This window comes from Manis javanica, chromosome 6, assembly GCF_040802235.1.
Source record: "Manis javanica isolate MJ-LG chromosome 6, MJ_LKY, whole genome shotgun sequence".
Classification (NCBI taxonomy): Eukaryota; Metazoa; Chordata; class Mammalia; order Pholidota; family Manidae; genus Manis; species Manis javanica.
Window position 1 is genome coordinate 126,939,694 of NC_133161.1, and position 21,550 is coordinate 126,961,243.

Genomic DNA, 21,550 nt, shown 5'->3' on the forward strand with positions numbered 1-21,550 from the left:
CTTTCCAAGTAGCAATCAGTTACTAAAAGTATGTTTATTAGCTATTATAATGGTATGAGAATTAGACTGCATGCATTATACATTCTTCACACCAACTCCGGGATCCTTTCATTTAATTCCCATCACCAATACCCTGCTACCCTTCATTATATTATACTATATGAATATATTATAAATAGTCTGACACTGGAGTTTCTGTCTCTGGCTTCCGTCCTCTTACTGAACCTCAAACCACTTCATCCAAGACACCCCAAGATCATTAGTGGAGTTTTATCCAAGAATTCCCTTTCCTCAAATTCCTCTTCATCTGTCCATTCATATTCTCAATTCCTCTTTAAGGTCCCCCATTTCCAAAGAATACAGGGAAGAATCCTTAGCTTTGCATTTATGGCCTTTAAATCCATGTTCTACCTCCCTTTTCTTACTTACCTGCCAGGATATGCATGAGCTACAACTTCATGTTAGGCTCTAAGAGGCCTCAGACGACTAAGTGTTCACAAATGATCACTTACTCTGTGTCCGCAAAAGTTCCCCATGTCCACACTCTTCACAGAATCTTTACCCAGGAGATAATTTAGGTAATATCCAAGAACTCAGAGCTATTTACCCTCTCAAAAACTCTCACAAGAATTCACATTCAGTAGAAACTAGGTAGTTATTATATTTTAAATGGAGATACTTAATAAATTGAAGGTTGTGTTAATAAAAATTAATTTTTTTCAGGTAATGTAATTAAGATAATATGAAATACATGGAGAATAGAAACAATGTGACAAAATTTGTTCTACTGGGGCTCACAGAGAATCCAAAGATGCAGACAATCATATTTTTGTCTTTTTTCTCATCTACATCTTTTCTATGGTAGGAAATGTGCTCATCTTGGTCACCATCACCGCCAGCCCATTACTGGAAACCCCCATGTACTTCTTCCTGGCCTATCTCTCCTTTATTGATGCCTGCTATTCCTCTGCAAGTGCCCCTAAACTGATTGTGGATTCACTCCATGAGAAGAAAACCATCTTATTCAATGGATGCATAACCCAGATATTTGGGGAACATTTCTTTGGAGGTGCTGATGTCACCCTGCTGACCGTGATGGCCTATGACCGCTATGTGGCCATCTGCAAGCCCTTGCACTATACAACCATCATGAATCGGCGGGTGTGTGGCCTGCTAGTGGGAGTGGTGTGGGTGGGAGCCTTTCTTCATGCAACCATACAGATCCTGTTCATCTTCCGATTACCCTTCTGTGGCCCTAACATCATAGATCACTTCATGTGTGACCTGATTCCTTTGCTCAATCTTGCCTGCACTGATACCCACACTCTAGGGCTCTTCGTTGCTGCCAACAGTGGTTTCATCTGTCTGTTAAACTTTCTCCTCTTGATGGGCTCTTATGTGGTCATTCTGCGCTCTCTGAGAACCAAAAGCTTGGATGCGAGGAGAAAAGCCCTCTCCACCTGTGTCTCCCACATCACAGCTGTGGTCTTATTTCTTGTTCCCTGCATATTTGTGTACCTGAGACCTGCAGCTACTTTATCAATTGATAAAGCAGTTTCTGTATTCTACACTATGATAACCCCTATGCTAAACCCCTTAGTCTATACCTTGAGAAATGCCCAGATGAAAAATGCCATTGGAAAATTGTGTAGTAGGAAAGCTGATAAATAATTGTTTATTCAACTGATAAATAAATGTTTTTGGAGTCCCTATATTGATTCAACTGAGGCAAAAGACAAAAGAATATTTTGGAAGATCTCTGTAGGAAATGCACATGAGATGAAAAAAAGATAAATTTCTATAAATCATTGATTTTGCATTCAAAGGAACAGAAATGGGTGAAAGCACAGGAATAAAATCTTAACCTAAGACCATAGTTGGCAAATTCTGCCAAATTAATTCTACTAACTTCATTCATGATATGGATTAATAAACTTTCATTTTAATACAAAAAATGAAATAAAATAAATAAAAATATATGGGTACTGAGCAGTAATCTCTATAGCAATTCAAACTGGCAAACACTTCTATTGTCCCCCATTGTACTGAGGAGAGTGTCCAGAGGTGCAGTGAAGAGCTAGTAAGGAGAACCTACCTGCTCCCTCAGACCACGTTCTGAGCCTCTGTGACGCCCTGCCAGGCAATGATGATAGCAAGGCAGGGTAATTGTGTTATTACAATTCATTCAGCTAGGGACTGTGCTGCAGACTATCTATAATATATATTAGTTATAATACATATTAGTTCATTGTACATAACTAAATTATAACATTTCATTAATAACTCCTTATTTTCATATGGTATCATATTTGATGATAATTGGTTGACTGTAATAATGTGATATGTGATTATTTTGGAAATATAAAAGCAATGGGTCATTTAACCTTTAAGGGGTATGTGATGAATATTATGCCATATTTCCAAATTTCCTTGTAGGCTTAAGAATCATATTGTTTTGCTAATGACTGTTATGCTGATGACCATTGAGAAAGTATGATGAATTAATTTTTATATTTTATATTAAAAGAATATTTCAAAGTCAGAAGGAATTTCTATTTATTAAATATATATTCATAGCCTATAAAGTACTTGTCTGCTGCCTAATGATAGCGTCTACAAGTAGGACAATGTCTGGTGCATGATAAATATTGAATGAATAAATGTAAGTATAAAGTAAGATGAATAAAGTCAATAAATAAAATATGGAGCAAAAAATGATGCTGGAGATTTTTTCTCCTACATTGATTCAGACTCTAAGGAAGATTCTAGCTAGACTTCTTTTGGGAACCACAATTTATTTTAACTCCTGTTTAACTGTGAAATGAGAAAGAAATGGAAACTGAGATGCTCGGTGAAAGAGCAAATAGTTTGTCTTGATAATTCTCCCTCCTTTCAGCATTTTCATCTCTTGAATGTGGGCTGTTTATTTTTCTCTGTTAATGGGTCTAATTTTGGTAACATTTCATTATGAAAAGATGCTTTTATAAATATGTATCTCTATCTATAAGCAAAGCAATTCCAGGATAACTATATCCTGTTCATTGCTTCCCTCCTGAATTCCATAATCAACAAATATTTTTGAGCTCAAAAAAAGTATTAGGCCCCTTGATAGGGATGGTGCTTTAGTGGTATATAAATAAAACTGCTAGTCATGCCATCAGAGAACTTACAATCCACTGAGAGAAATTCAAAAGGAAGCTTGAAATTCCAATATTATGTTATAAATGGTAAGACAGTGGAGGCCCACGTGCTATGAAAGCAGATTTGTGAGACACACAACAAAGACCTAAGGAGTCAGGAAGTGTTCCAAGATGAAAACACATAATAATGGGACGCAAAGTATGCAAGTAGTCAGCAGAGCACAGAGGCATCAGTTGGACCGAGACCATTCCAGGAGAGAGAATGCGTGATACAGTCCAGAAGGTGATAGTAGCTAGGAAGAAACCTAATGAGTTCAACATAGCTGTGGTTGTTAATCCATCTTTTCATTCATTGCTTGTTGAATACCTACTGTGTGCCGGGCACCATGCTGGACACTAAGCTTATAAAGGGAAAATAGTAAGATCTGAAGCTGGAGACATAGGAACAAGGAAGATCAAGAAAGTTCTCATAATTGTGTTAAGGCCAATGCTAAGTATCATGGGGAAAACATTGGAAGGTCTTTTAAACAAGTGAGTGGTGTAGTTTGATTTTGAGTTTTAGATGATAACTGTGTGAGTTATCAGAGTGGAAAATGGGCTGAAGGGGCCAAGACTGGGAGATGGAGAGCAGTTAGGAGGTTACTGCAATGCTATGGGTGCGAAAGGAGGGAGGCCTGGACTCTGGTGGTGCCCGTAAAGAGGCAGCGTTGGGTGGGCCCTGCTGCTCGCAGCCCCGGGCCCCGCCACAGGCCAGTGCACCTGCGCTCCAGCTGCTGTGCTGGCTGCTGAGAGCCGGAGCCCCATCCTTCTCTGTCCACCTGCATTAGAGAAAATTGGAACTGCCTCACCTAGGGGGGTTATGACCACTATCTCAGGACCGGAACCAATGAACAACTGGAATTGGGGTAAAAATTGGCTGCTCCCTTTACTCAAGGTGGAGATAGTTGTGCAGCACAGTGTATCACCCAGAACTTCCATCGTCCAAGCTGAAGCCAGACTCCAGGCTCCAGTCAGGACTGCATCCTTTCTTCTCCCTACTCAGCTCCTTTCAACCTTACTCTTTATAAAGCACTGTTATAAAAATACCAATACAAGGTCTGCATTTAGGGAATCCTAATGGAGAATTAGAGAAGGCATCAAAAATTATTTAGGCACTATAAAGAAAAGACTTGATAAATGATGATGATTTCAGAAGGAAGAGTCATGGATAAAAACTAGACTCTGACTTAGATTCCAGGAAGATTGAGGAAACTGAGAAGATGAAACAGTTAGATGAGTCTTCCTTGTGGGCAGGAAAAGCTTCTCCCCTCAGTGTGAAGGATCTTCCCACATCCTTTGAGGAACCTCTAATAGCCTCCCTTGAGGCAGTGGCCATGAAAGAAAGCTGATTCTCCTCAGGACACCCCTCCACTACCTTCCTTGCTTCCAGACTTGGAACTACACTCAAGTCCCCAGAGGTCCCTAAAGGTGAGGTACAAAGTGTGACACCACAGGAGATGCACTATATTCCAAATGCTACTTGAGTGCTCTAATTTATACAGGAACAGTTTGTGGAATATATGTAGCAGTGGACTTTAAAGATGTGGGACAATTAGAGAAGAGCCATAATTTTGATCATGCCACATTTAGTACCATGGGCTCACTAAGAAGAAATGCTTCATTTAATGTTGCAGTTGTGGAAGTCGGAAAAGTCTAACAGTTTGTCTGGTTGGTGCCAAAACATGAACAAAACTTGGCCCATAGTGAGTAAATTACCAATGCTGGACCTCCCTTGGTTCAATGTACAGAAAGAGGTTCAAAGGCCTAGGGAGAGCGGAATGTTAGAGTGGATTTGTCCTGTAAGATCTACTTAACCACCCTGGGAAGGTCCAGAAAGCATCCCTTTCATCATTACCATAAGAAATGAATTTGTAGGCAGAGCCACAGTGTACTTGAAAAGCTCTGTGCTCATTGTTTTCTGTAGGCCAGACCTCTGGTGGGAACTATGGTCACTGGACTGGGAAATTTAAAAGAAGTGTGAGTCATTTGACCCCAAGTTACCATGGTGCCACTCAACCCTCAAAGGCAAGGTGGGGCATGGCTACCCCAAGGTACAGCAGAGTGAAAGCAGCCATCAGAATAATCAACACAAGCAGATTAACAGTATTGCTAGTTTATTATGGTGTTCCTAGAAGTGAAACAGACAGGAAACCTATTCAGTCTTACCAATGATTAAGGTCAATCAAAAACTATGACAATCCAATCCAAGCAGAGCTACTAATGGCCCAGACTCTTCAACAGTGGAGCTCTGTGTCACCCCACCAGGTGAAGAAACCTGACCAGCTTTGGAGCTTGCTGAGGGCACAATGAGTACAAACAAAAAACAGAAAAAGAAATTAGAAAAACCAGCTATGACCATGTTGCTATGGCTGAGTTTGTTCGCCTCAGTTCTCCTCCCACTGCAGCAAAGAATTGAAAGGCAGAGATGCAATAGTGAAGCAGAGTGGAAGTTTTATTTTAATACATTCCAAGGGAGGAGTGGGCCAGAGTCAAGGTAGATAGATGCCCCAAACTTTTAGGGGAGGGTCTCTTTGTCCTTACTTAGCTGGAAGACACTTATTTGATTGACAGGGTGAGGTCATTTGATTGACAGCTCTAGTTTTATACCCATTCCTCTTGGTCAAAATGTCTTTCCCCAAAATGCACACAGAAAAGCTCATGATGAGGGATGGCAGCAAAACAGCAATTCTACTTTAATTAGATTATGTGGAGGTGTGGTTTGGTGGTTCTTAGTTTTGTTTGCACCGGCGTTGGGACCTTGTTTGAATGGTTTGTCCTGTGCCCAATAGGCAAGAAGTTATCTCCCTGCAAAACCTCTGTGGTTTTCACGTGGGCACCCCTACACGGGCAATTTAGGCAGTTATTTTCCTTGAACCTTATCTTCCCCTTCCCCAGCCATTTATGTGTATCTTTCTACCTAACATTCCTAACAAAGTGACCAGTTTCAGAAAAAAAGGCTGTAATTGTTCTTTGTCCTCCTTATATTATGAATATGTTTGTGTATGTGAGTACATACATTAAGCTAACATCTTTGTTTCCTTTCCTCTCTTACCTTGCCATGTACCATAAGATATCTTGAGTTTCCGTCATAATATTTTAGTATTTCCAATTTTCTATCACAGTATTTCATTTATAAGATATTAAGGAGAAGAACAAAGGTAACTGTGGATAAAATTCCAATATTTCCAGAATCTCTTGCCTGGCTTAATTCATCTCCATATCAATAGGTGTTTCCAAGGGGTGGAGAGTAGTAGTCCATCTCCATGTCAATACATGATTACACGTGGGAGCGATGGCATATCTGGACTGGAGAGGTTGGGTGGGGTCCATTTTTGCAGCCAGGTCATGAAAGACATGGGAGAGCAGAAGTGGACAAGTGCTTGTAAGCAATAAATGGGTTTCTCCCACTTAATTTCTCCCTTTCACTGATTTGGGTTTCAAAGGTAATTTGCCCTGAGCTGGGAGACACATTTGCCCTGGAGTTACAATAACCCCAAGAATTTACCTTCCCTTCTAGGGTAGCAGTTATTCATTTTCAGTTGTACACAGGACAGTTGTATGATGTTATATGGAATTATGACCTTAGTAATGATTTTATTTGGATATTAAGTATGCTTTAAGGAGATGTATCTAGGTACTAAGTTGAAGCAATTGAGTTGTTATGGTTAATTTTATGTTTCAATTGTGCTGGGCTACAGTGTGCACAAATATTTACTTGAATATTATTTGGTGTTGTGAGTGTGAGGTCTGCCTAGATGATAATCAACATTTGAACTGGTAGACTGTAAGGCAGATTGCCCTCACTAATGTAGGTGGTCCTCATCCAACTAAATGCTTGACAATTACAAAAGGCTGACATCCTCTAAGGGAATTCTGCTGCCTGAGACCTTTCAAACTGAAACATCAGCTCTTCCTGTCTGACGGTCTGCACACTGACACATTAACTCTTTCTGATTCTACAGCAGCTTCCTGCCTATGGACCTGAATTGGGACCGCAGATATTACTGGTTTGCAATAGTTTCTGGTCTTTTGACTCAAAATGAGGCATTGGCTGTACAGATTTTGTACTTGCCAACCTACATATACACAAGAGACGATTCCTAGTATAAATCTCTTCTTATATATGTATGTGTGTGTTCTGAAATATATCACATTTTCATGGATTGGAAGACTTAATATTGCTTAGCATCAATAATACATAAAGCAGATTCAATAAAATCACTATCAAATCTTCATGATAATTTTGCAGATATAGAAAAATCTGAAAATTTCATGAGAAATCTCAAGGGACCCAGTTGTCATAAAAGACTTGAGAACAACTAAGATGGGGGTCACACACTTCCTGATTTCAGAACTTATTGTAAAACTATAGTTATCAGAACAGTGTGATACTTGTATAAAGACAGGCATCTAGACTAATTGAATAGTTTAGAATGCCCAGAAATATACCATCTCTTTTGGTCATATGAATTTCTACAGGGGAACCAAGAGCATCCAATGGGGAAAGGGTAGTTTTTTCAACAAATGGTGATGAAAACTTGATATTCCCATGCCGAAGAATAAAGGTTGACCCTTAACTTACTCCATATACAAAACAGCTCAAAATAGATGAAAGAACTAAACATAAGAGCTAAAACTGTAAAACACTTAGAAGAAAATATAGAGGAAAAGCTTCAGGACATTAGATGATGCAATAATTTCTTGAATATGGCATCAAACACACAGGTTACTGAAGAAAAAGTAGACAAATTGGACTACATTGAAATTAAAAATTTCTGTGCATCAAAGACCACAATCAACAGATGGAAAAAACAACTAACAGAATAGAAAGAAACACTTTCAAATATACATCTGATAAGGAGTCATTATCCAGAATATACAAGGAATTCCTACAACTCCATGACAACCTGATTAAAAAATGAGTAAAGAATATATACAAATGGGCAACGAGCATATGAAAAGATGCCCAACATCACTACCCACATTTGTGCCCTGTTCATGAGAATGTAAAAAGTAGCAGCCTGTTTGAAAGATAGTCTGACATTCCTCAGAAAGTTAAAAATAGAATGTCCATTAGATCCAGCAATTCTCCTTCTGGATATATACCAGAAGAATTTTAAGCAGGGAATAGAAGGGATACTTGTACATTTGTGTTTATGGCACAATCACAATTGCCAAAATGTATAAGCAACCCTAGTGCCCATCAACACATAAACAGATAAAGAGAATGTGGTCTGCATATAATGGAATATTATTGAACATTAAAAAGAAAGGAGTCTCTGATATGTTACAAAACAGATAAACTTTGACGATGTGTTAAATGAAACATGCCATTCATTTTTAATAAAGTTTATGTTAGATAACAGGTTTATATTTACACGGAATTTTAATATTAATACAGAGTTTTGATAAACTCCACACTCAGTTTCCCTTATTACCATCTTATATTAGTATGATGCATTTGTCAAAATAAATCAATTGATGTTATTAAATTATTTTTTAAATTAATTATTAGTGACTAAAATCCATACTTTAACCAGACTCCTAATGAATTAATCTTTACTAATTTTATTTTTTTCTCCAGAACCTCATCTAGGATACCACATTACATGAAGCTGTCACGTGTGGTTTGGCACTTGTGGGCAGTGACAGTTTCTCTGACATTCCTTATTAGAGATGACCTTGGAAGTTTTGAAGAAAACTAGATGGACGTTTTGTATGAAAACCCTGAGCTGAGGTTTGTCTGCTATTCTGAGAATCTGATTCTTAAGGTTCAGGGTTGTGGATTATTGGGAGAAAGACCACAGAGGTGAAAAATCATTTTCATCGCATCATATCAGTGGGAACATAATTTCAATGTGACTTATCACTGTTGCTATTAAACTTGGTCACCTGGCTGAAGTAGTGTTTGTCACATGTCCCCTTTGTGTTGTCACACCTTCCCCCACTCCACATGTGCCTTTCAGAAGGAAGTCACCATGTACAGCCCACACTTAAGACGTGGAGAGTTTGAGGGCAGAATATCTACATAAATCCTTAGGAATTATTTGGTCTATTCTCCTCTATCAATTTATTTATTTTTTCAAATATTTTTTATCATTTTAGCTCATAAATACTTATTTTATACTTTGGGTTATGTTTAAATTTTGTGTTATTCATTTTTTCCCATTTTTTTCTTTATTTCTCAAAACAATATTATTTTTGTCTTTTTAATCTTACATGTTTAACCGATTAAACTTTTAAAGAAACAATTCTGCTTTTTAAGATCCAGAAATACATACACATGAGTATTTTGCCATGACTACATTTTAAATATCCATTTATACTTTAAGATCCATATCTTGATTTTTGCTATCACATATGAATGGAGCCTTTATATCTTGTTTTCATTACTAGTATTGTATTGAATCTTTAAAATTTGAGATTGCCTGTCTTGAAAGCAGTAAGAGAAAAGATAAAAGAATGCTATCTCTTGATTGCTTAGTAAGTATTTCCATAGTCAATGATGGTTCAATAGGTAAACTAAGTCCTAGAAACTTGAATTCTTTTATGGTAAATACTGTTAAGGAGGAATGCAGTACACAGTAGGCCAAAGTGTGGATTTCTTTAAATAAACTCAATTAAAAATGTTTAAAGCTGTTTCTTTTTCCCATTGTTATTTAGGCAGTATATTTTATTGACAATAGAAGTAAATTCTTTAGAAACTCACTTTTAAAGAAAATTCTGCTTTTAAAGAAATTAAACAGCAGTGAGTGAATATACAGCTCTGTTCAAAACCCTCTACACTTAAGGTGAGGATCATTGCCAATAGAGGTGCGTTGCTCTAAGTCACAAATGGTATTACTAAGAACTGCAATTTCCTTGTCCTTTTCTTCTTGAAGATATTGAAGCTTCCTTCTGTAGATACTCTGCAGCGAAACAGTAGAATTTGGATATGATTATGATTTAGTTTGAACTCTTGCTAGTTTGGCATCAAATTCTAGCTGTAGTCTGATTATTTCATTTTGTTTTTCCTTTTCTTGAGTTCTTAACTTTGCATTTCACTCGGAAATTTCCACCTCTTTTGTCTCTATCAGTTCTTTATGCTTTTCTTCATATAATACAACTTTTTTCTGCATATCTTGATAAAGTTTCCTTATTTCTTTCTTATATCCCTCCTCTTTGATTTTCATTTCCTCATGAGTTTGGCAATATTATTCTTATATTCCTGTTCATAAGATTTTAACTTTTCTTTCATAAGATCAGCATTTCTCTTTAACTGTTTCTTTTTCACCTTTCAAATTACGTTGATATTCAATGGTCTGTTGTAGCCCTTTTATCATATTATAAAGAGTAGCACATTCTTTTATAAAAGAGGTCTCCTTTGTTTGCATTACTTTTAATAAACAGTTTTTTTCCAAATGCATATCCAATATACTGTTATTTCCACTGGTTTCTATCATTTTCTTTTCTATATGTGAGAAGTCATTCATAAGTTTGTCAAGATTCACACTGCTCATTTTTTTCATACACCCTTGGCTGCTTTGATTCATGTCTAAACTGCTGTCGCTCCTGGTTCTCCACAGTCTCTTGTGTTATTGATTTTGATGCTGAAATATTTTCCAGCTTTGGGCACTGGGCCATTTTTCATAGGTCCCTGTGTTCCCTTTGGCATATCTTCAACATGGTGTGAGTATGTGTTTGTGTGTGTGTGTGTCTGTGTGTTAGCACTTCCTTACTTTCTAACATTACAATATGCCTTAGGTCCTCGTATACATTCCCTGCCCCAAATCTAGAATCAGTCATTTCTTCAAGAAACCCTATTTCATTTTATTGGAGCAGGCATAAAGAACCCAGTCTTGTGCACTAGGTGATCATTAGTTTCTTCTAGCCAAAAGATGTCATTTAGGGCAAAATATCCATCTGATTGCAAGAATAGACCATCTTTTTTCCATGATGTAGTAATACATATTGGAGATTAAATTGTTTATCACATCAGGCCCATGTTTCTTAACTAGGAAGGGGAGGGACACTTCACGGACTGACCTTCCCCAGACTCCGATATTTTGCATCATTCATGTTTAAGTACTCCTCCAGGGAAGGCAGACGTGAAGCATTTCCCAGTTAGAATCCTGTGTGAGAGTGGATTCAGAAAGTGTGGGCTGAATCTGGAACAGTCTTAATAGCCTGAAAATCTTAATAGTTTGAAATCTGGCATGTAGGGGAGAACCTATTCTCTTAGTGAGATAAAAAATACCCTGGTTCCAGATAATCAGATGGAATTTTAGAAGCACTTCTTTATGTAATTTGAGAAGAGGGTGTCTACAGTGTCTTGGGAAGAAAAGAGGGAAACTGAACATCCCCATCTCTGCCTAAGCTCTTATGATGCTGGTAAATTTGAATTGGGTATTAAGCTAGTTGTAGTTCTTACTTGGAACATGTGAATCTGATCAATGCCACTGTACGTATCTAATACACACAGCGTATTGATGGAAGGATAGAATGCTTAGAACATTTCTATGAGATGATGGAAATAAAAGGTGTGCACAGAAGCTCCTGATGGAAATGGTAACTACTAGGTAAGGGCTATTGGAGTTAAGCAAATTGAAATAATCTAAGTTTGGGTGTTCCTGTAAATGCTTCCTGGAGATGATGATTTTGATGTGGATACAGCAGAATGCAGGCTACCCTTTTTCTCAATGGCATTTGAATGTAGAATAGAATGGAACACTATCTAATTGTACCTATGGGATATTTTCTTAATTCTTTTCTTCATTCAACAAATATTTCTTAATCACCTGCATTCACTTAGTTGCTGGAATTCATATTTTATTGGCCAAAATTCTCATCCTTATGTTGCTTCAATTTAAAATATGGCATTTTGGGTATATAATTTTAAAATATGTGCATATTTGTATGTCTATGAATCTATATATAAGTATATATATATACACACACATGCATATAATTCACATAATTTATGTATATTTATTAGTGGATTCATATAAACCATGCAAATTATGCATATGTACCTATCTATGTATCTATATATATGCATAGTTATACAGATACAGATATTTAATATTTTATACTTGACTGCTATAAATCACCAAATTTTTTGTATGTTTAAGAGCTTTGACAATAGCATGCTTAGAAAACCAAGAAACCCAAGAAAGCCAGCAAACATGCAGTTAATGTCATTGTGGTGGCCTATGATATGACTGAAAAGCACCGAGTTCCACAATTACCTCGATAGTGGACTCACCACCTTAAACATTTGGGTCTTATTTTTGCTTTAAAAATATTGCTAACTGGACCTGGTTTTCAGTTTTATGTTTTTGAGGTAATTTTTCATAGCAGTGCTTATTAAAAGAAATGGTTAACAGAAAAAAAATATTGCTGTCCTTCCTGCTTATACCACAAGAAAGTTGTGATGGATCAGTGATATGCCAGTGTGAACAATAAACCATCTCTTAGGATATAGTTTCAAAAAGCTGAACTTTCTAGTGAATCACAATCATCATGATAGTGACGCATTATCAAATTTTATGAAAGGGCAGTTCCTAACAATAGGTATTGCTCACATTTCTAAGGCAAAGAATGCAGTTTCTTTGCACAGGGAGTACACATACATGCTTTGTATTCATGTGCAATTCATTTATATAATTGTGTGTTTATGTGTGCTATGTGTTATCCTTATTAATTATTAATACATTAATAAATATTAATTATCTTTTTTTTTTGAAATGAAGGAAACTTAAATGCATATTACTAAGAAAAAGGATACATACTGTATGATTCCAACTATGACATTCTAGGAAAGACAAAACTATGGAGACAGTAAAAAGACCAGCGGTTCACAAGTGTTTGGAGAGGGGTGAGGGATGAATACATGGAGCACAGAATATTTTTAGTGAAATTACTCTATAAGATACTAGGTCTTCATACATTTGTCCAAACCCATAGAAGGTGCAACACTGAGTAGACTTCAAGCGTGAACTATGGACGTTGGGTGAATGTTGATAATGGGGAAGCTGTGCATGTATTGAGGCAGGGACTAAATAGGAAATCTCACTTTCCTCTCAATTTTGCTGTAAACCTTAAACGTCTCTAAAAATATAAAGTCTTAGGAAAAATCATTGCAGTTCACAGAGCTGTGTGACTACATGTAGACTGCTGACACCATCAATACCAAATCCAGCTGTCACAAATCTAATTATACTTTATTGTATTTACTTCTTTACTGGATTCCTCCTTTCAGGCTATAGTCCTTGGAAGCCTGGGACTTGTCTTATCACTTTCTGACTCGTATGCCTAATTACAGTTGCTATAATAAGATAGACACTGTATTAAAGTTTGTTAAATTAGCGGATAAAATCATAGTTAGAAAAACGTACAGATCTCCAAAACTCCACGTATTACTCAAATGTCTACATGACGGTGACCCCATGTTTATGTACACCACACTATGACTGTCAAACATTGCTTTTAGCTGCTTTACAACTCATTTATTTACTTCAAACATCTTAAATTTCCAACCTGATGGTTTACCTCACATCCATTCTGTCATTTGGGACTTCAAGACCAGTTTAAAATATATATCTATATGGTACAGTAGAATCATAGATGTCCCAGGAATGTCTAGCACACTGGTAAACCCTCTTTGAGGGGCCATCAGATCATTATCACTTCACCACCATCTTCTCTGATGCTTCCTGAAAGCTTATTGTGTGCAGAGACTTAGAGGTTTCCTACGGTAAAGTCAAATGCTTTTTGGGTTTCAATCTGATTAAAATCTCAGTGGCCATGCATATGAAGTACAGTATTCTGATTATTCCCATTTTAAACATAAGGAACGAGAGCCTCCTTCTGGTATAAACAATCTTCCCATGTCCATTAGCAAGGTCAGAATTGGATGCTTCTGCATGGGCTGAGCCATGAGCTTGATCTGAAACTTTAAATTTCTCACAGTTTCACCTTATCTCTAAAGGATAAACACTTTCCCGTGTTTGGTCACTGTAACAGCGGATCTGAACACTTTGACTGGCCGCCGCCTGGAACAGGATCAGGATTGTATGTGAGCTATTTGAAGGACTCTGATGAAAGGCTGAGCAGTATGAACATTCAGTCATGTTCAAAACATCTGAGGGACTGAACTATGTTTATCCAGACCTGGCAATTCCCGTGTTCAAAACTATTTTCCTGGAGCACTCTGGAAGGGTGAGTCTTTGCCAGAGAATGTTCCTATAAGGTTTCTCTCAAGTGAGAGGGAAGCACCTCCCCTTCTCTGTACGTGCGGAGCCAGCAACTGCCTGTTCCGCCCCCGTCTCAGGCAGGGTCCCAGAGGGGCTGGAACACACCATTTTCATCAAACGCTTATAAGCACCTGGTTCGTCGCACAGCCCTCCCAGCACATGCATGCGAACACCGCAGCCGTACAGATTCCTGGCGTGTCTGGCCTGCTTTGTGAACAGCCTGGGGGTTGTGACACCAGGTACTGTTGCTCTTTTCTTGGCCCCACACTCCAGCCACAGGCCTTTTGTGGTCTGAGTCCTACCCAGACATGGCTCCATGACAAAGGAACAAAGCTGGAGGGCTGTAGGACTCCCCCTCTGGACGCAAGAGAAGGAGGGCCCAAAGGCATCTATCCCTGGAAAGATCCTCTTAGGAATGGGAGAGGTCAGTAAAACCTTTAAAAATAAGCCGTTTCCTACAAGCTTGATGAGCTAGTTTTACCTTAGTTTGGGAGTTTGGGTCCCTTTTCTGTCTCCCTAACTTTACAAAAGCCAACTTTCAGTGTCTTCTCCTAGCGGTGCTATAAGACATCAAAGGAAGTCATTTTCCATATACACATCAGCTTTCCAGGGCTGCCAGAACAAAGTTCCTCAGACTGAGTATCTTGAGCAACAGAAATGAATTCTCTCACAATTCTGGAGGCTGGGCATCTACGATGAGGGTGCCGGTGGGGTTGACCTCTTCCGAGGCCTCCATCCTTGGTCCATAGACAGCAATCTTCTTCCTGGGCCCTTTCACGGTCTTTCTGCTGGGTGTGTCTGTGTCGAAATGTCCCTACTTTGTCTTCCATGAAGCATTTCCAGTGACCCTTGAGCACAAGGGAAGCCCTGTGTCCTCTTCTCATCACCAGGAGCGGCCAGTGCATGACCTGGCCCATAAGGATACAATGCTAGTTTGACTGATAGAGCCGCTGCCCCTGCTCTGCAAGGCCGGCCACCAAAGTCCAGTCCTTTATCCCTGCCACTGCCATCTGACTCAAGGTCTCAGTCAGTTCAGGCTGCTGTAGCAAACAACAGACGGGGAGTCCTACACACAACAGAAATCTGTTTCTCACAGATCTGGACAGTGGAAGTCCAAGATCAAGGTGTCAGTAGATTTGCTGTCTGGTGAGAACCTGCTTTTTGTTTCAGAGATGGCCATCTTTTTGCTGTGTCCTCACATAGTAGAAGGGCTATTAATTATCTTTTTTATGTCTATCTTTTCTTACTTGAAATCAGAGTACAGGAAGCTCAAGATATATATCACAAGAATTCTACTGAAAAGTTTCAGTGATGATTCAGAGCTTTCTGAGCTCATTTCTCAACACCTGGTGCTCAATAGTAAACCAGAAATTTCAATAAATATTATGACTTTCAGCAAATTTTCTCCTTGTATTTTTTCTTCATTTTATTCTCAGTGACGCTTATGCATTAATGAAACATATTGAAAGACCAAGAAAAACAATGAAATGGGGAAGGATTTAACTTTTGACAACATAATATAGTAAAAAAGTACAAAGTTTAGTAGAACTGAATATCTAAACAATTGGAGAGGTATGAGAGGTAAAATGAGAGGAAATAAACTTAGTCTAGGCAATGCATCTAAGGAAGTCTCATGATAGGCAGCTGGCTGGGTGCTCATTGATAAAATGCGATGATATTGTGTCTCTCTCCACCCACACCCCATCTTCTATATGTGCAAGTGGTTTAGGTTTATTATGAAAGACTCTGAATTGTTTAGACAATCATTCTTTCATATTTACATACTTTCAGACAGTATTTTGTAACTGGACTTGGTTCAAGGAATGTACAATCATACTGAGTAAATCATGCAAAAGTTTTCTTTCCTTTTACAGGATGGCACTCTGATATTGACAAGTCCTTGATGAAAACTACAGAAAGCACTCAGCTGAGGAAGTTACTTGCTCATGCGAAATCACCCCAGTTAGTGATTATTATGTGTGAAGAATCATTGACTATTTCATATTTGTCTATTTTTATTTCAATGTTTTCATGCACAGTTAGGTAAACGGATCAATAAATATTACTGATTCCACTATCATTGTGGTGGTGTATGATGTGAGATCAGAGATAAAAACAATTCATAGCAGGTAAGTGATTATCTATTGATAAGTGACCAAGCATATATATTTGACCACCAAATATGTATTCGTTTCATAAAATTTTTTTATTTCTCCTTTGAATATTATTCCTAAGCTGTGCTTTCACCACATCAACTAAAATGACACAACAAAATAGCAGCGTAACAGAATTCATACTCTTAGGACTGACACAGGATCCTATGAAGCAGAAAATGGTCTTTGTAATCTTCCTCGTATTCTATGTAGGAACAATAGTGGGGAATTTGCTTATTATTGTGACCATCAAGTTCAGCCAAACACTTGGGAGCCCCATGTACTTCTTCCTGTTTTATTTGTCCTTTGCTGATTCCTGCTTTTCAACTTCCACAGCCCCTAGACTAATTGTGGATGCTCTCTCTCTGCAAAGAAAATCATATCTTATAATGAGTGCATGACTCAAGTCTTTGCACAACATTTGTTTGGCTGCATGGAGATCTTTGTCCTCATCCTCATGGCTGTTGACCGCTATGTGGCCATCTGCAAGCCCTTGCGGTACCCAACCATCATGAGACGGCAGGTCTGCATCATTCTGATTGTTCTTGCATGGATTGGATCTTTTATACATTCTATGGCTCAGATTATCCTGGCCTTGAAGTTGCCTTTCTGTGGACCCAATTTGATTGATCATTTTTTTTGTGATATGCAGCCCTTGTTGAAGCTTGCATGCATGGACATTTATGTGATCAACCTGCTCTTCGTGTCTAATAGCGGGGCCCTTTGCTTATTCAGTTTTGTGATTCTGATGATCTTATACATTGTCATCTTACATTCTCTGTGCAACCACAGTGCAGAAGGGAGGAAAAAAGCTCTCTCCACTTGCACTTCCCACATCACTGTAGTCATCTTATTCTTTGGTCCATGTATATTCATCTATACATGTCCCCCAACCACTTTCCCCATGGACAAGATGGTGTCTGTGTTTTATACTATTGGGACACCCTTCCTCAACCCCCTCATCTACACACTGAGGAATGCAGAAGTGAAAAATGCCATGAGAAGGCTGTGGCATATCCAGATTACCTCTATTTAAGCAAAACATGAACTGCGGGCCTTGGTTGAGCACTTACTGAGTCATGGTATGACTGAATCTCTACAGATGAATATCATAGTGTGTATCCTGACTCTTCAATGCACTGAAATACAATGCACCTGACCTCCTTACTTTTTTCTGTGTTTCTGTCCTCAAACTAGAAGCTTTCCTAACATCCTCAGCCTGACTCCCTCCTTTCCTGAGAGTTCAATACTGGCATTGCTGAATGTGAAATATACCTCACAACACAGTATACACTCTGGTTTGAGATATATATATATATACATAAATATAATCACAGTTGTTTCAATATGTGAGGATCTATAAATAAAGTATATCTAGTTTGCTGTGACTTATAATTCCCGCCAGAACACATTTGAAATAAGGTGTCCTGCTTTCCCTTGAACACTTGCAAAGCAAAGGAACTCACTTTGTGTATCAAGTTCATTTCATTTAATCATTCATTGGCCTTGAAATGTTCTGTACTACTGTATCAAAGACTCTTTAATGTAATGATATTCTATTATAGTCCTGATTGCTTTTTTGGCTCTTCAGATGGCTGAGACTTATGTATGGAGTTTTTTTTAATGTAGTGTTACAAAAGCCTTGGGATATTCAGCTATTTATATGATTGATGTATAGGAACTACAACAATGGAATTCTACAACTCTATGAAATAAAGTAAATAAATGCATATTTTTAAGACTAAATAAAAATTAAAAATGCACTAGAAATAGAGCATACATTTTGATATTGAAGCACTTAAAGTTACTTGAAAATTACCTTGTTTGTTGGAAAAAATGGTGATATTATTCCATGTGAAGTGGGAGTAAGTAAGTGAAATGAAGGAAAGCACCATAGGCATCCGGGGAGTGATCACTAACACTTGTCTTCAGTCAGTGGACTTAGAGAGAACCCACTATTTTAGCCCATTATTGACTCTTGTTTTCTCTGAGCTTTCCTAATAAAGGTGTCATATAGACTGACATGTTAGATTTGCCAATTGAATTTTGGTGCCCAGAGCAACAGAACAGATTAACTGCTGTACCTCAGCTGTGCATGCCGGAGGTCGTATCATGACCATTTGACATTCATTATTTCAGTGTATTAAAGTGTACCACGTCTTTAGTAATTGTTAAGGTTCCATTTCATTTCCAAGACTGTTGCCCCTATTTAAATGGAAAACTTTACCAATATTTTCTTGATAAAGATTATTTTAAGATAATTTCAGTAAAATAACATGTTTTCTGTGTTCTGACTTATTTCTTGCTTTCTGGGACATTATGAAGCTCGGTGTGTGTGCTGGTGTCCCAAATTAGTATGCCATTCATAAGAAGGGACATGAAATTAACACAGAATGGGAATGTCATGACCCATCATAAAATTATCTAATCTACATCTCTATTACACCAGTACGTGTACACATACACATACACTCGAGGTGTTCATGGTGGTTTGCTTTTCAGAGGAATGAATGAAAAAAGGTAAGAGATATAAAAGAAATTAAATAAGTTAATACATAGGCTAAAATAACATTAAGTTGATAGAATAAGAAGTTATATAGGGAAAGAATTTCAGAAGGTTTTATGTGGGTCAACAATGCTTAGAGTCAAATTATAACTGGGAAATGAGATAAAAGTTTTAAAATTTGTGTGATACTATATCCATCCAATGAAAGTGAAGACCCAATCTCAAAAGTGATTCACCTAAAAGAGAAATTGTGAATTCAAATGATCCTTTAATTTTAAGAACTGTAGTGTCTCATATATGTTCAACACTTTTTTGTTTTCATCATATTAGTGTCTTACAAAAATAGTACAAAGTTATGTATTCCTATTGAAAATTTACAGATGAAAAATTGAAGTTGAGGAAAGTCAACAAATTCTTTAAAGGTGTTCTGCTAAGGAGTACCAGAAGTAAGCTTTTCAATGAGGTTTTATGTTTCCCAAGTCAATAACTAACACCTGTGTCCTATAATATGCCTTATTATGCCTGGTTGAAAACACAGGAAGCATTAAGAAATTGATGCAGTCATCATAAACTGCACTTATTTTAGAGCTGGGGGTGGAGCCAGGATGCCGACATGAATAGAGCAGGGAAATCTCCTCCCAAAACCACATATATCTATGAAAATATACCAAAGACAACTCTTCCTAAAATAGAGACCAGAGGACACAGGACAACATCCAGACCACATCCACACCTGAGAGAAACTAGAGCCTTGCAAAGGGGGTAAGATAAAAGCCCTGGCCCGGCGGGTCCCGAGCACCCCTCCCCCCAGCTCTGGGCAGGAGGAGAGATGTCTGAGCGGGAGGGAGAAGGAGCCCAGGACTGCTGAACACCCAGCCCCAGCCATCTGTACCAGAGCACAGACACAGTGCATGTGCGGGGCCCTGGATACTAGGGAAACAGGGCAGCAAGTACGGTGAGTGGGTACCGAAGGCCGGCACCGTAGGACAAAAGAAAAGTGAGTGGCCATATTATTTTTGTTGTTGTTGTTGTTGTTTTGTTGTGGTGAGTGTTTTTTGGAAATCTTAAAGGGACAGGGACCTCAATAGTAGGGAAACAGGGTAGCAAGACCGGCGATCGGGTATCAGAGACCAGCACCAGAGAACAAAAGAAACGCAAGCAGCCGCCTTTTTATTTTTTTTATGTTGTTTTGCTTTGGTGAGCGAACTTTGGAAGTCTTATAGGGAAAGGGACCCCAATATTAGGGAAACAGGGCAGCAAGACCGGTGGGTGAGTGGATGCCCGAGGCTGGCACTGGAGAATAAAGAAAAATGAGAGGCCATTTTTTTTGTGTGTGTGGTCGTTGCTTTGTTTTGGCGGGTGCTTTTTGGAAGTTTTAAAGGGGCAGGGCGGTACACTTAGTCCAGAGGTAGGGAATACTGGGATCTCTGGGCACTCTAATCTCCTGGGCTACAGGGAGCATGGAGGCCCCTTACGGAGATAAATAGCCTCCCGGCCGCTCTCCCTCCAACGCAATTCCACCACTTTGGAGCAGCAGCCTGAGCCAGGCCACGCCCACAGCAACAGTGGAGATAAACTCCATAGCAGCCAGGCAGGAAGCAGAAGCCCTGTCTGCATGCAGCTACTCAGCACAAGCCACTAGAGGTCGCTATTCTCCCAGGAGAGGAAGGCCACAAACCAACAAGAAGGGAAGTTCTTTCAACCGTCACTAGTCCCAGCTCTGCAAACTATTCCTATGACAATGAAAAGAAAAATTACAGGCAAACCAAGATCACAGAGACACCAGAGAAGGAGACAGACCTAACCAGTCTTCCTGACAAAGAATTTAAAATAAAAATCATAAACATGCTGACAGAGATGCAGAGAAATACGCAAGAGAAATGGGATGAAGTCCAGAGGGAGATCACAGATGCCAGGAAGGAGATTACACAAATGAAAAAAAATCTGGAAGGATTTATAAGCAGAATGGATAAGATATAAGAGACCATTGATGGAATTGAAAAAAGAGAACAGGAATGCATAGAAGCTGACATAGAGAGAGAAAAAAGGATCTCCAGGAATGAAACAATATTAAGAGAACTATGTGACCAATCCAAAAGGAACAATATCTGTATTATAGGGGTACCAGAAGAAGAAGAGAGAGGAAAAGATGTGAAAAGTATCTTGGAAGAAATAATTGCTGAAAACTTCCCCAAACTGAGGGAGGAAATAATCGAACAGACCACAGAAATACACAGAACCTCCAACAGAAAGGATCCAAGGAGGACAACACCAAGACACATAATAATTAAAATGGCAAGGATCAAGGACAAGGAAAGAGTTTTAAAGGCAGTTAGAGAGAAAAAGGTCACCTATAGGGGCGGAGCCAGGATGGCGGCGTGAGTAGAGCAGTGGAAACCTCCTCCCAAAAACACATAGAGCTATGAAACTATAACAAAGAAAAATCTTCCTAAAATAGAGACCACAGGACACAGGACA

The 21,550-nt window shown here is 38.5% G+C and overlaps 3 pseudogenes; 2 read left to right on the forward strand and 1 right to left on the reverse strand.

Annotated features, from left to right (window-relative positions):
* The first annotated feature begins 742 nt into the window (after positions 1-742).
* LOC140850146 (olfactory receptor 4C46-like) lies at positions 743-1,671 on the forward strand (annotated as a pseudogene).
* An 8,278-nt stretch (positions 1,672-9,949) lies between these two features.
* Positions 9,950-10,711, reverse strand: LOC108408852 (coiled-coil domain-containing protein 152 pseudogene; annotated as a pseudogene).
* Positions 10,712-16,673: 5,962 nt separating this feature from the next.
* LOC140850270 (olfactory receptor 4C11-like) lies at positions 16,674-17,602 on the forward strand (annotated as a pseudogene).
* The last annotated feature ends 3,948 nt before the right edge of the window (positions 17,603-21,550 follow it).